This window comes from Coffea eugenioides, chromosome 11 (genome assembly GCF_003713205.1).
Source record: "Coffea eugenioides isolate CCC68of chromosome 11, Ceug_1.0, whole genome shotgun sequence".
Lineage (NCBI taxonomy): Eukaryota > Viridiplantae > Streptophyta > Magnoliopsida > Gentianales > Rubiaceae > Coffea > Coffea eugenioides.
The window spans coordinates 11,035,968-11,049,311 of NC_040045.1; the positions used below are offsets into that span (position 1 = coordinate 11,035,968).

General features: G+C 34.1%; 1 long non-coding RNA gene across 2 annotated transcripts; it reads right to left on the reverse strand.

The window, feature by feature from the left end:
- Positions 1-5,663: 5,663 nt before the first annotated feature.
- LOC113754232 lies at positions 5,664-9,108 on the reverse strand. Of its 2 annotated transcripts, XR_003465155.1 has the most exons (7): positions 8,984-9,108; positions 7,488-7,570; positions 7,159-7,279; positions 6,993-7,067; positions 6,732-6,810; positions 6,478-6,607; positions 5,664-5,949 (listed from the first exon to the last, which is right to left on the reverse strand). It is a non-coding gene; the product is annotated as an uncharacterized LOC113754232 (long non-coding RNA). The 2 variants fall into 2 exon arrangements; XR_003465154.1 differs by lacking the exon at positions 7,488-7,570.
- Positions 9,109-13,344: the final 4,236 nt, after the last annotated feature.

Here is a 13,344-nt window from a genome sequence, read left to right on the forward strand (position 1 = left end):
GTGCATGGATCTACGCCTTCGGCTGAATTGGGCCCTTACCCTTCGTTGCCAGTCGACTCGAGCAAGTAACTGAATCGGTTGGGCGGCTAGTGACCCTGGGACAATGTTTGGTATACTCAAGTATTACCATGAAGTCTGGTGGAGAACTGGCCAGTGAATTCTATGCAATGAAATCAATGAATGAATGACATGAATACTGAAGGAGTTTTCACTTGCAAATGTTTTCTAATATCGGAGGGATAAGAAAAATGGTTGGCGAATGAATGAATGAATGAATGACTTGAATGAATGGCTCCAAGTGAGCACGTATCCTTTCAATGAATGAATGATTGATTCTTGAATGTCTGCTTATTTCTGTGCTGAGTGTGCAAATTGCTAAGTGTAAATGTTCCCATGTTTACCTGCTTGTTTGCTTATTTGGGAACCTCACTGAACTTTTACCTCATCCCATTAGTTTGTTTTCCTTACAGGGGTAGAGGCTAGAGCAAGTAGCCGTGAACTAGTGTATATAATCTCTTGTACTTGTACTTGTAGATGAGATGTATTTGGAATCTGTAGAAATGTAATCCTATGTTTTACTTTTGGATTGTAAATTAAGTTTGAATTGTTGGTTGGAAATGAAACTTTTATGTTAATTTCGAGGCTTGAACGGCTATTTCAAGAACATTAGTGAGTGAGTTCTGGCAAGAGTTGGACAGGCGGTCCGCCAAACCCTTGGGTACGCCCTAAGAGGAGATGGGATCGTCACAGAAAAAGCAACAAAATTCCTTCCCCAGTAGAAAGCAAGGGTTTCAGCCACAGTAGCTATCAAGATCTCAAGCCTCTTCGTCTAATTTGGAAATATCTCTTGAGGATATAGTCAAAACATTGGCTTCTAATACCATGCAATTGCAACAGAAAAACCTTGCAGTTCTAACAGAAAATAGAGGCTAGCATACAAAATATAGAGATCAGATGAGTTTGATGGTATTTGCAATAAATTACCTAGAGTCTCAAGGAAAAAGAAGACTTCCTTCTCAGCCTAAGGTGAATCCAAAGAACGTTAGCACCATGACTTTCAGAAGTGGAATGGAAATTGAAGGGCCAAAACCTATAGTTCCAAAAGATATTGAGAAGAAGTTGGAAAAAGAAAGAATAAGCAAGGCAACTCCTAAGGTAATTTCGAACTTTTCAATTAAAGTTAATACTAACCCACTACCTTTTCCTAGTAGATTGGAGAAGCCAAAAAGGCAAAACAAATAGAAGGAAGTCCTAGAGGTATTCCAAAAAGTGGATATAAACATCTCTCTGTTGGACGCAATTGAGCTAGTGCCCAAGTATACAAATTTTTTAAAGGATTTATGCGTCAATTGAAGAAAGTTAAGAGGTGATGAGAGAGTTGTGATGGGGAAGAATGTTTCAACAGTGCTACAAAGGAAACTTTCACCCAAGTGTGGAGACGCATGTATGTTCTCTATCCCCTGTCAAATAGGAAACACTGAAATCAGAAAGGCCATACTAGATTTAGAAGTTTCCATTAATGTAATGCCAAAAAGTATATATGCCTTCTTGAATTTAGGACCACTAAAGGAAACAAGTATTATAATTCAGTTAACTGATAGGAATAATACATACTCCGATGGACTAGTTGAAAATGTTTTGATACAAATTAATGAATTAGTGTTTCCTACTGACTTTTTTTATTCTAGACACTAATGCTGATTGTTTACCAAATCCATTACTTGTTGTACTAGGGAGACCCTTTTTAAACATAGTTGAAACTAAAATTGATGTAAAATGGGTACTTTTACAATGAAATTTGATAGGGGAAGTGGTTTATTTTAATATATTTGATGCTATGAAATACCTATCTAATTCTCATATTATTTTTTCCATGAGTGTGATTGACCCTGTGGTACAGAAAGTTTTTGAGATTAATAGTAGAATGAGATAGAAGTCACTCTCACCAAATATCTTGAGTTGGGGATGGCTTATGATGTGGAATTCAATGAGAAGTTGAGGTGCATATTTGGAGCGTTTTAGTCGATGGCATCCACTACAATGAGGTATGATCTTGCACTCCTTTTATGCTCGATTCTCATCAAAAGTTATTATTTTCTATAGTGCAGGCACCTAAAGTGGAATTGAAATATTTGTCCGGACCATTTGAAGTACAAATACCTAGGTGATAAAGAGAATCTCCCAATTATAATTTCTGCCAAATTAGAAGCCGGTCAGGAGAACAAGTTTATTCGAATCCTTAGGGACGACAAGGAGACTATAGGGTGGACAATAGCAAATATCAAAGGCATCTGCCCCTCCTTGTGCATGTATAGGATAAAACTTGAAGAAGGAGCAAAACCTGTAAGATAGGCGAAAAGAAAATTAAACCCCTTAATGATGGAAGTAGTCCAAAAGGAGATACTCAAGTTGTTGGATGTGGGGATAATTTTCGCAATCTCTGATAGCTAATGGGTAAGTCTGATGCAAGTGGTCTCGAAGAAAATCGGTGTAATAGTAGAAACTAATCATGATAGAGAACTCGTTCCAGTTCGTAAACCAACGGTATTGCTCCAATGCATCGATTATCGGAAACTAAATGCCGTCACCAAAAAGGACCACTATCCTCTTCTTTTCATCGATCAAATAGTTGAAAGATTAGCTTGTCGCGCTTACTATTATTTTTTAGATGACTTTTCGGGGTATTTTCAAATTGTGATAGTGCTAGAGGATCAGGAGAAAATAACTTTCACGTGTTTGTTTGGTACCTTTGTGTACAGGAGAATGTCCTTTGGATTATGCAATGCTCTTATAACTTTTTAGAGGTGTATGGTAAATATTTTCTTTAAATATGTGGAGAAAATAATAGAAATTTTTATGGATGACTTTAGTATCTATGGTGATAGTTTTGATGAGTACCTGCTTTCACGTGTTTGTTTGGTACCTTCGTGTACAGGAGAATGTCCTTTGGATTATGCAATGCTCTTATAACTTTTCAGGGGTGTATGGTAAGTATTTTCTTTGAATATGTGGAGAAAATAATAGAAATTTTTATGGATGACTTTAGTGTCTATGGTGATAGTTTTGATGAGTGCCTTGATAATTTAACTTTAATTCTTCAAAGATACATTGAAACTAACCTAGTGTTTAATTGAAAAAAATGTCATTTTATGGTTGAGTACGGAATAATTTTAGACCATGTAGTATCATCTAAGGGCATTGAAGTAAATAAGGCAAAAATAGACCTTATATCTTTCTTACTATACCCCGTTAGTGTGCAAAAAGTGCGCTCCTTTTTGGAACATGCAGGTTTCTATTGAAAATTCATTAAAAACTTCTCAAAAATTAGAGCGCCGTTGTTTACACTCATGCAAAAAGATGTGGCATTCAATTTTAATAAGGAGTGCAAGGATGCGTTTGATCACTTGAAGGAGCTGTTGACTTTCCAATCTGTTATACAACCTCTGAACTGGAATCTTTTGTTCGAAATCATGTGCGACTCAAGTGACAATGCAGTAGAAGCGGTATTGAGTCAGAGAATTGGAAAGGCTGCACATGCAATCTACAATGCATCTAAGACCTTGAATGGAATTTAACTCAATTACACTACCATAGGAAAAAAAGCTTTTAGCAATTATTTTGGTTTTAGAAAAATTTTGATCTTATTTGTTAAGAGTTAAACTAATTGTATATTCTGATCATGTAGCATTATGGTATTTATTGATCAAGAAGGATGCTAAACCAAGACTGATCTAATGGATTTTTCTTTACATGAGTTCGATTTGGAAATCCGAGATAAGAAAGGAGCGAAAAACTTAGTTGCAAACCATTTGAGTCGATTGTCTATTGCTACGGATGATATTGTATTGAGGGAGATCTTCCCTGATGAATAACTGTTTTCTACAAATTCCTCTCTTCCTTAGTATGCTGATATTGTTAACTACTTGGTCACTAATCAATTGCCTGCATGTTGGTTAAAGGCCAAAAAAGATAAATTTAAGATTGATGCCATGTACTATCCTATGGGATGACCCCTACCTATGGAAACAGTGCGCAAATCAAGTACTATAAAGATGAGTAAGTGAGAGTGAGTTTAATTCAATTTTAACATTTTGTCACTCTTATACATGTGGATGCCATTTTGAACAGCAAAAGACGACTCATAAAGTATTGGAGAGCGATTTTTACTAGTCCACCATATTCAAGGATGTTTACTTGTTCTCTACGTCATGGATAGGTGTCAAAGGGTAGGAAATATTTCTCATCAAAATCAAATACCACAAACTCCTATGATTTTCTGTAAAATTTTTGATGTTTGGGATATTAATTTTATGGGTCCCTTCCTTTTATCTTTTGGCTTCCTCTATATATTATTGGCTATAGTTTACATGTCGAAGTGGGTGGAAACCAAAGCCACTCGAACTAATGATTCTAGAGTGGTTACAGATTTCATTAGATCTCACATTTTTGTCTATTTTGAGGTGCCAAGAGTTATGGTGAATGATAGAGAAACACACTTTTGCAATAGGACGATTGCAGTTCTTCTTCGAAAATATGGTGTGACTCATAAGGTGTCTGTGTCATATCACCCCTAAATGAATGGCTAAACTGAGATTTCGAATAGAGAAATTAAGTCTGTCTTAGTGAAGATGGTTCATCCTGATAAGAAAGACTGACTCATAAGATGCATTATTGATTTATGGGACCACCTATAAGATACTTATTGGAATATCTTCTCATACGTTGGTATTTGGAAAGCCATATCATTTGCTAGTTGAACTCGAATATAAGCCATTTTGGGTGATCAAAAAGTGCAACATGGACCTTGATAAGGCCAAAGTGAATAGAAAACTCCAATTATAAGAATTAGAGGAGTTAATAAACGAGGCCTATCAGAATGCAATAATTTATAAGAAGAAGACTAGAGTTTTCCATGACCAACAGGTTACTAGAAAATCATTTGTAATTGGGTAAAAATTCTTTTCTATCAATCTCAATTAAAGTTTTTTCCAGGTAAGTTGCGCTCTTGTTGAATTGGTCCATTTGTTATTACTAATATTTTTCCGTATGGTGCAGTAGAATTTAGAGCAAGCAGACAGATAAGAATTTGTGGTCAATGACCATCATCTTAAACCCTACTACAAAGGCTTTTCAATGAAGAAAGTGGAACTAATAAATCTGGAAGATCCAATTTATGCCACTTGCAGTATAAGAAAATTGATTATCAGTGACAACAGCATGTCATCACAGGACATAGAAATGTCGTCACTAATGACTTTTATTGACGATTTTTGAATCGTCATTATATCCCCGTCGGTAAAAGTACACAGTGACAACACAAAAAGTCGTCAGTGAATGGTTGTTATTAGTAACAACAATATGAAAGAGTTTTATTGACAACTTAGCGTGTTGTCAGAGATGTATTGGTCAAAGTCGTCACTGAAAAGTGTCGGAAGTTGTCACTTATATGATCTACTTACTGACAACATTTGTTGTCACAATTGAAGTTTAGAGTTAGTGACAAAATCTATTGTCACGAAGAGTTTTTGATTCATGTTCTATGACGACTCTTTTTTGTCATTAGTGATCTTTAGCGTTGTCAATTCCATTTCAATAAACTCACAATTTAGCATGGTAAATTACTTATCTAAAATAAATAGAAAAGAAGTAGCCTGGACAACTGATGACCAAAAATAGTTGCTGCATTAAGCTACATGCCAATATAGCATATTAAGTACTCAAATGTCATATTGAGTTGCACATTAGCCAACAAAGGTCTACAAAAGTAACACATGGCCAAATATCACATATTCATAAAGTAAGTTTACAAAAGGAATTAAGTTCAAGAAACCAAAGAATATCTAAACGAACCATTGCATGAGCAAATTGCAACTTTGTCTTCAATGTCCTTCAGTCTTAGTTATAGACAGCTCCCAAAATTTTGTTTAAACAACATTTATCTGTAATAAACTAGTAAAACAAGTAGATAAGGGGAGGATTAAAACACTGAAGGAGAAGTAACAACACTTAGGTTGCTTAGCTAAAATATGCAATCCAATAAGAACCTTAATAATTAAAACTCTACATTCAAAATTTGCCCCAAAAAAAGTCAAAATCAAATCAAAATTAGCCACAAACTAATGCACAAAATTTGCTCAAGAAATAAGTACTATTATTAAACTTCACCCTTAAAGGAATAAGATAACAAGTTGATAAGGCAACAACCACTGCTATAACAAGTACTGCTATGAACAATATAACCAGTTGATAAGGCGACAAGCACAACACTAAAGGAAAAACAATTTGGATTCACTTGCTTAGCTAAAACATTCAAATAAACTAAACTGAACTAAACCAAAACAATCCAAACTAATGCACTACAGAGGATACAAGATGTCAAGTATGATAACCAAAGTAATGTCGATTATGATACAAGGTGTCAAGTATGAGCAATAAAGATCTGGCCATTCGTATAGGAGAAACTGAGGCAATGTGTACCTCATTTATATAAGAGAAATTGATGCAATGCGTACAGTGAGAAAGATGTCTATGGATTGCTCAATCTTTACAACCCATTTCTCTGAGCCACTAGAGGATAGAGTATCAGGTGGCTCTCCATGGAGTGGTACTGCATAAACAATATTAACATTATCAAAATCCATATGCTCAAATTACTCCACTCACAATAACAACTGTAAGCTACTAAAAAGCATTGGCATTGCCGTGTAAATGCTTGTTAAAGCAGTAAATACCATAAATTGCAAGACTCAGTCGCTACCATCCAAGGTCAGAAAATTCATCACTACCCTAGCTTGAGCTTGAACACATTACCTCAATAACACCATCATATCATACAAAAACTCAAATCAGTTCAATATTTCAAAACAACATATCCTAATATCCTAAACTTAGAGAGCACAAATTTCTGTAATGAAGGATCCAAAGTTCATAACTTTCAAAGTCAAATCAAAGAAGTTTAAAAGCAGCAAATTTAAGAAAAATAACTAAGTCACCTCTTCGATAATCTTTGCTACCACTCTATCTTTAACACTCCCTCCTGGATTTAAGAATTCAGCATTGCTTAAAATCTAACAAAGTAAATACTTGTCAGTCAATTCAAGTAAATAATAAGATGAACATAACTATGAAAAATAATATGTTTGTTGAGAAAAAGATTACCTCATAGTCAGTGGCATCAAATAGGCTATTGATTCATTAGGTACATTTATTTTTCAAGAAAGAAAAACAAGCACCTTGTCCTCTTCATCATATCCTATTCCATGCCCTTAGGTAGAATACTCTGAAAATCATTTCAAATTACATATAAACTACTTCACCATACTTGAGTAACCAAAGTTGAATTGTACGGAATCCACATACAAAAAGTTGAACTAATGTTAAAAGGATGATATTTGGAAGCAGGATACTAAGAAAGTCTAAAGTAACAGTAACTGAACTATGTAGCAGCAAAGAACAAGTCCATAATTAATTATGTCAGTCATCAATACCTCTGCCAGAATAAGACCAAAAAGGAGGAGAAATACAATCATCTCCATGCAATCGGCATTTGACAATCATCACAACTAACTTCCTAAGATACATAGCAGAAATCCACTTCAGTATTTCAGGTGGGAAGAAGCAAAAACAAATTCAATTCACAAAACCATTAGGCCATGAGATTTGCTCACAAAGTACCAATCAAGCAAGGCAAAATGAGCTAGAGAACTGATACTTCCTAGCCAAGTTTAATACTCATGCATGATTTAGAGGTTGTGTTCCAGAATGAATTTATAAATTAGCAGAAAAAACTCAAGCCTACAGTATCTCAACTTGCAGGACTATATCCATAGCTAACATACAGCTTTTTAGGCAAAGTATAGATGCAATGATGCTGTGCAACCTGTCTACGTTTCTAGAAAAAAAAAAAGAATAAATGTTAACAAAGGGAATGGGAGTCGATTTGTGAGTGTGCACATTTACACAAAGATAGAGCACTTCCAATAGGAAAACATTAGGAAAGAGTTTGAAGTCTTGACAAACAAACCATTAGGTTTAGGCAATGAAGCTTGGTCAATTTGGTTGTGCAAATTAAGACACCAAAATATGAAAGAAATGCAGACTGCCAAACATCACCTAATGGCCTTACCAAAAAAGCTAAACAAAACAAGAAACAACTGAAGCTCTAAGTCCAAAATAATAGAAAGCAACTAAACAACAATAGACACAGGCAAAAACAAGCCCTACCAGAGAATACACTCAAAGACCAGAGTTATCTAAGGGCATAAAAGCATAACAAAGAACAAGGAACAAACAAAGCAAGAGTGTTGATACGTAAAATCAAGGCATAAACAATATGCACAAAGCCTCAGAACCAACTTAACAACAAAAGAAAGTAAGTACAACCCAGATCACTCAAGAAGGAGGGGGAAAGAGAAAAAGAGTACTTAAGACAAGGTTAATTACATATCCCACCAAACAACAAAAAGCAGCCAAGGGAATATATCATTTAACTAAGAGAGCAGTAAAAATAAGATCAGAACTATTCGAGGACATAAAAAGCAAACCAGAACGCAAGGAACGAACAAAGCAAGAGTGCTGAGACATAAAATCGAGACATAAATAATTGGTTAAAAGAGGGTAAAGAACAACAGTGAGGCAGAACAGCTAAACAATTTTGTCTGATTTGTTCCTCTTCTTTAGATTTTTTACTTGATCAAGACTCTTTCCCACAACTCTCAACCTCTTTCCCCTTGTCGATACACAACACCAACACCACTCCCTCTTCTCTTTCTTCACACCACTACACAAATGAAACCAACAATGCTAGAGAAATTTATCCAAAAAATGCTATAGCAAGCATAACTAGGGTAGGAAACTTTAGGGAAACTAGACAAATGATGGAGAAGAAGAGCAATTTACCCAAAAATTGAATGTTGGGAACACAAAATTGGGTTAGTAAAATTTGGGGGAAACTGAATATTGAGCAAGGAAGAGAGAAATTTACCTTTTTACAGCAAATGCGTTGAGGAGAGATATCAAAATCAGTAGCCCAATAAGGAGGAATGTTCGAGTATCAATGAGAAAGAAACTGAGAGAGAGATCAAGAGAAATAGTGAGAAAGCCAAAGAGTGAGAGTGTGAGAATTAGGAGAAGTGTACAAGACTTTAGCCCAGTAAAGTCTTTGACTTGTACTTTTTCATTTTGAAATTTGCATTTTAAAGAATGTCTCCACCAATTTTCAATTCCAGCTGTTGTTTCTTTTTCATTTTGAACGAAAATTTTGGTCTAGTTTTTAGTTTTATTTTTTTGTTTAGACTCTCAAAGAAAGGTTATTTTCTTTGTATTAAATTAAACAGTTTAATTAAGTATACTAGATCAGGAATGTACTTTCATATTATTTTAAGAAATAATTCATTATTTTTAAACATGAAAAAAGAAAAACTTTCTACTTTCATATTATGTGTTGAAAACTTTCTATCAGTTTTTAGAAATTGTGAAACTGGAATACTACATTAATTTGAATAGGAGAAAATTTTGTTAGTTTTCTCTAATATATCATCAAATATGTTAATTATTTCAATTTCCATCCATTTATATTCCAAGTTAAGATATAATTAAAGTATAATAACTATGCCTTTTTCTCTATTGTGTAACTTTACTGATCAGAAGTAACAACTGATTCGGTAATGCCATTATTACTATCAGAATGCACAAACCTCCAATTCAATAGCCCTTGCAGAAACGTGTATTCCACATCATATTTAATGTTCACCCTTTATAACTTTCTTTAAATGTAGGCTACCAACATGTGTAGAAACAAACAAATCTTTTTACTTGGTCTATCTTATTGCCGAAAAAATTTTGGGTATAAAGTCTATAAAAAAGTCCGTTACATGTTAAAGTTAAAGGATTAAGGGATCAAGTAAATACTACTGTTTTATCACTTCTAATGTAAACGTGGACCATTTATACCCATGATTATCAATTGTAGATGATATGTTGCAAGGTAAACCACATTGGAAAAATCACAGAGGAGAACACTATTGTTAATTGAAGGCTAAGAAGTACAGAATAGTTTAAAAAAGTAGTATGTTTGTGCATAGTAAAAGCGGGGATAATCTATAGAAGCAGCATGAAAGTGTCAGTTATGCATTAATCGTCTAAAATATAATAAGATAAAATCTGATTAGAAGTAGTTAAGTACACTTTCAACATAAGTAGAATACCAAAAACAGATGTAACATGTAATAGGCCATCTCCAGGTTAAGATAAAGCAATAATTATCATTCATCTTGAATGATGAACAAAAAAAAGCCTGCTAGGATTAATGAGACAGAAAAACTATTCTAAGATAACTTGGCTCTTTTAGCGGAATCGGTATCATCAAGTTGTGATCCAGATGAACAGTCGCCCTCTGACTCTTCCATTTTTTTTTAGCAAGGCACAATTTAACTCTTGAAGAAGAAGCACTGCTGCCTGTTAAACAGAAAAAGTTCAGTACAGATTAGCTAAATTATGATCAACAATAATTTTTAATCTGAGAGGAGCATATGTAAAGAAGATGGATGGAGTAGACAATATGACATTCACTTTTTTATTAATAAGAATACCGAAAACTATGGAATCAACATTTGCGGCTTCATTATAGCTGAACAGATAATTAGGCCTTTGCTGGGTGTCAAATTCTTTATCTTCTGGTTCCTTATTGCTTTCACAATAATATATAACTGTGTAACGCTGCCTTGCATCAGCCAACTGGGATTGAACCGGCCTAATATGAGTTAGAAAAATCTTCTCATTCAGTTGAGCATGAACCATTTCTAAGGAAAAGTTCAATATTCTGGTAGAAAAATCTTCTCATTCAGTTCAGCATGAACCTTGTCTGAGGAAAGGTTCAATATTCTGGTAGTTATGATATAGAGGAAGCACACTATCAGCATTATAAACATAGAAATATATGCTAAGCAAAGATATATATAATGTAATATATGCACGTATTAACCTGATTGAAGTGTTCCATTGCATCTAATCCAGTGAAAGTAAGCAAATTTTTAGCAAGCTCACCAAAAATGGAAGTAGTGACTGTGCTTGTTGTATCAATCAGATCGATGTCAAAGTGGCATCTGTATATTTACACAAAAGTTAAGCACCAGAAATAAAATGAAACACTGAGAATCAGTTTGAAAAAATGGTAGAATGAAAAATAGAAAAAAGAATGTCAGAAATTAAGATGATGAACTATACAACGAGAGACCTTGATTCAGCTGGTTGCCTTTCTTTGCAACAATTGCATGTAAAAACCACTCCATATGGAGCTGCAGTAGAGTGGAAGCATTTCTTGCAGCCTATATACCTTAATTTTTGGAAAATATGCTCAAAAGAAAAGCATACATTGACCCACAAAGTCTGAAATTAGATTATGAATATAAGAGACGAAAGAAAAAACTTTGGTAAAAGGATTTGAGGGTGCCAATGCATACTATAATGCACAGAGACCGTACCTTTTGTGCAAGCCTTAGAAGTATAACTTTAGTTATCTTCTGATCTGGCTTTAGAAACATATCAAGATTGTACTTCATGTAAGCTCTGTCAGTATCAAGGTCTCTAAGAAGTTGACCACTTTTCCAAGCCCTATGAAAAAGCGATTTTATTTATTAATAATTAGAATTGCATACCATGGCTATGTTCACAGTAGGGATAAAAAAAATGAAAGGCTAGTTAATAACCATTTCTTTAAGTATCCAGCTTCTTATACAGGCGGATCAATAAGAATTGCAGAGTCAAATCAGGTAGATAGCGTGACACCTGAAAAAAAAGGGTCAGCTATGACAAAAAAATGAAAAGAAGGAATACGTATCTGTATTAGGAAAAAAAACAATGAGCCGTAAAACATAACAAAAATATACTGTAGGAATGTAAAGTTGCATACCATTATAAAAATTAACCTTTAGCCTGTGGCAAACAAGAACAGGGTTATTTTGTATGTTCTCTGCAGATCTGCAATCCGGTGACCTTTATTGGTGATAAAACCATCCCACAGAGATAGCATAATAGTTTGCACGCTAATATAGGAAAACAAGGAATTATAAAATAAGCCAACAAAAATAAAACTTGTAATATAATTAATATGATGTCCATAAGAAAAAGCTTACTCTTCGTTAATAATGACAAATTTTTGGACAATTGAATCTTTCCATTTTTGTTGATATGTTTAACATCTAGTGCCTTAATAACTACTGCAAGTATATCTATTGTAGAATGACACAAAATTAGTAAAGAAAACGTAGATAACTGATGAATAAATGCAAAGACTGGAATTATAGTTGACATCCATGTAGTTGATAAGATCACTGAATTTTGTATAGTCAAATTTCATAGCCAGGATATCTTCATCATCATTGACTGGTTTGATGACTATTCGACTCGTGACAACCCATTGGATCTTCGGTTCAGCAGTTTGATACTTTTCTGGAATGAGCCTTACTATAGCATTTGAAATTAGATACTTATTGTAAACTTCAAGGATAGGACTCATCTTTGGAATGTTATTATTGAATATAATTCCTTCTACCCAAGATCCCTATTCAGAAGGAAAAAATTATAAAGTTATTAATTATATATGTATCGTATTGTAGATAAAGGTAGCAGATGTTTTCATTATAATAAAAATATAAGGATCACATTAATGTGTTCCTTTAGTGATGAATTATTTAGTTGTATAGCAGATAAAAAAGTATATATGTTGGTAGTAAACAGGAAACTTCTAAATCCCCAAAAAAAATAGAGGTGTCGTTGCTAATCTAGTTATTTGTTGCTTCTCTTGCACGGTCACCTTCCAGGCCCAACCTTCAGAGCCAGGCATAACATCTTTTATCGGGATAAGAGGTTCCATTCTGCAATTTAAGGTAAATGTACAAACACAATGGCAAATTGTTAAATAGCATTATATTGTTGACATCATAAAGCAATTATTATTCAATGGTATGCATAAACTATACCTTATATATCATATCTTAGCCAAGGAAATATATCACAAAAGACAAACATTTCTTGTTTTACCATCAACTTTCAAGTCATCAGAAGTCCTCACAACAACTAAAACTTTAACTATATTAGAGCTTCTAGCTCTAGACAAAGCAACATAGAGTTGTTCATGAGAAAAGACGGATTCACGGAGATAAAGTCCAACATACTAAATAATTTTACCTTGAGACTTACTGATTGTCGTTGCAAAGCATAGACGGATAGGAAACTGTGTCCTTATAAATGGAATCCCATTCTTTTCGCTATTAGAAGTTTGCAAAGGAATCCTTAAAATAAAGACCTTTTTTCCTTTATGGGGGCCAGAGACAATTTTGGTAGAAA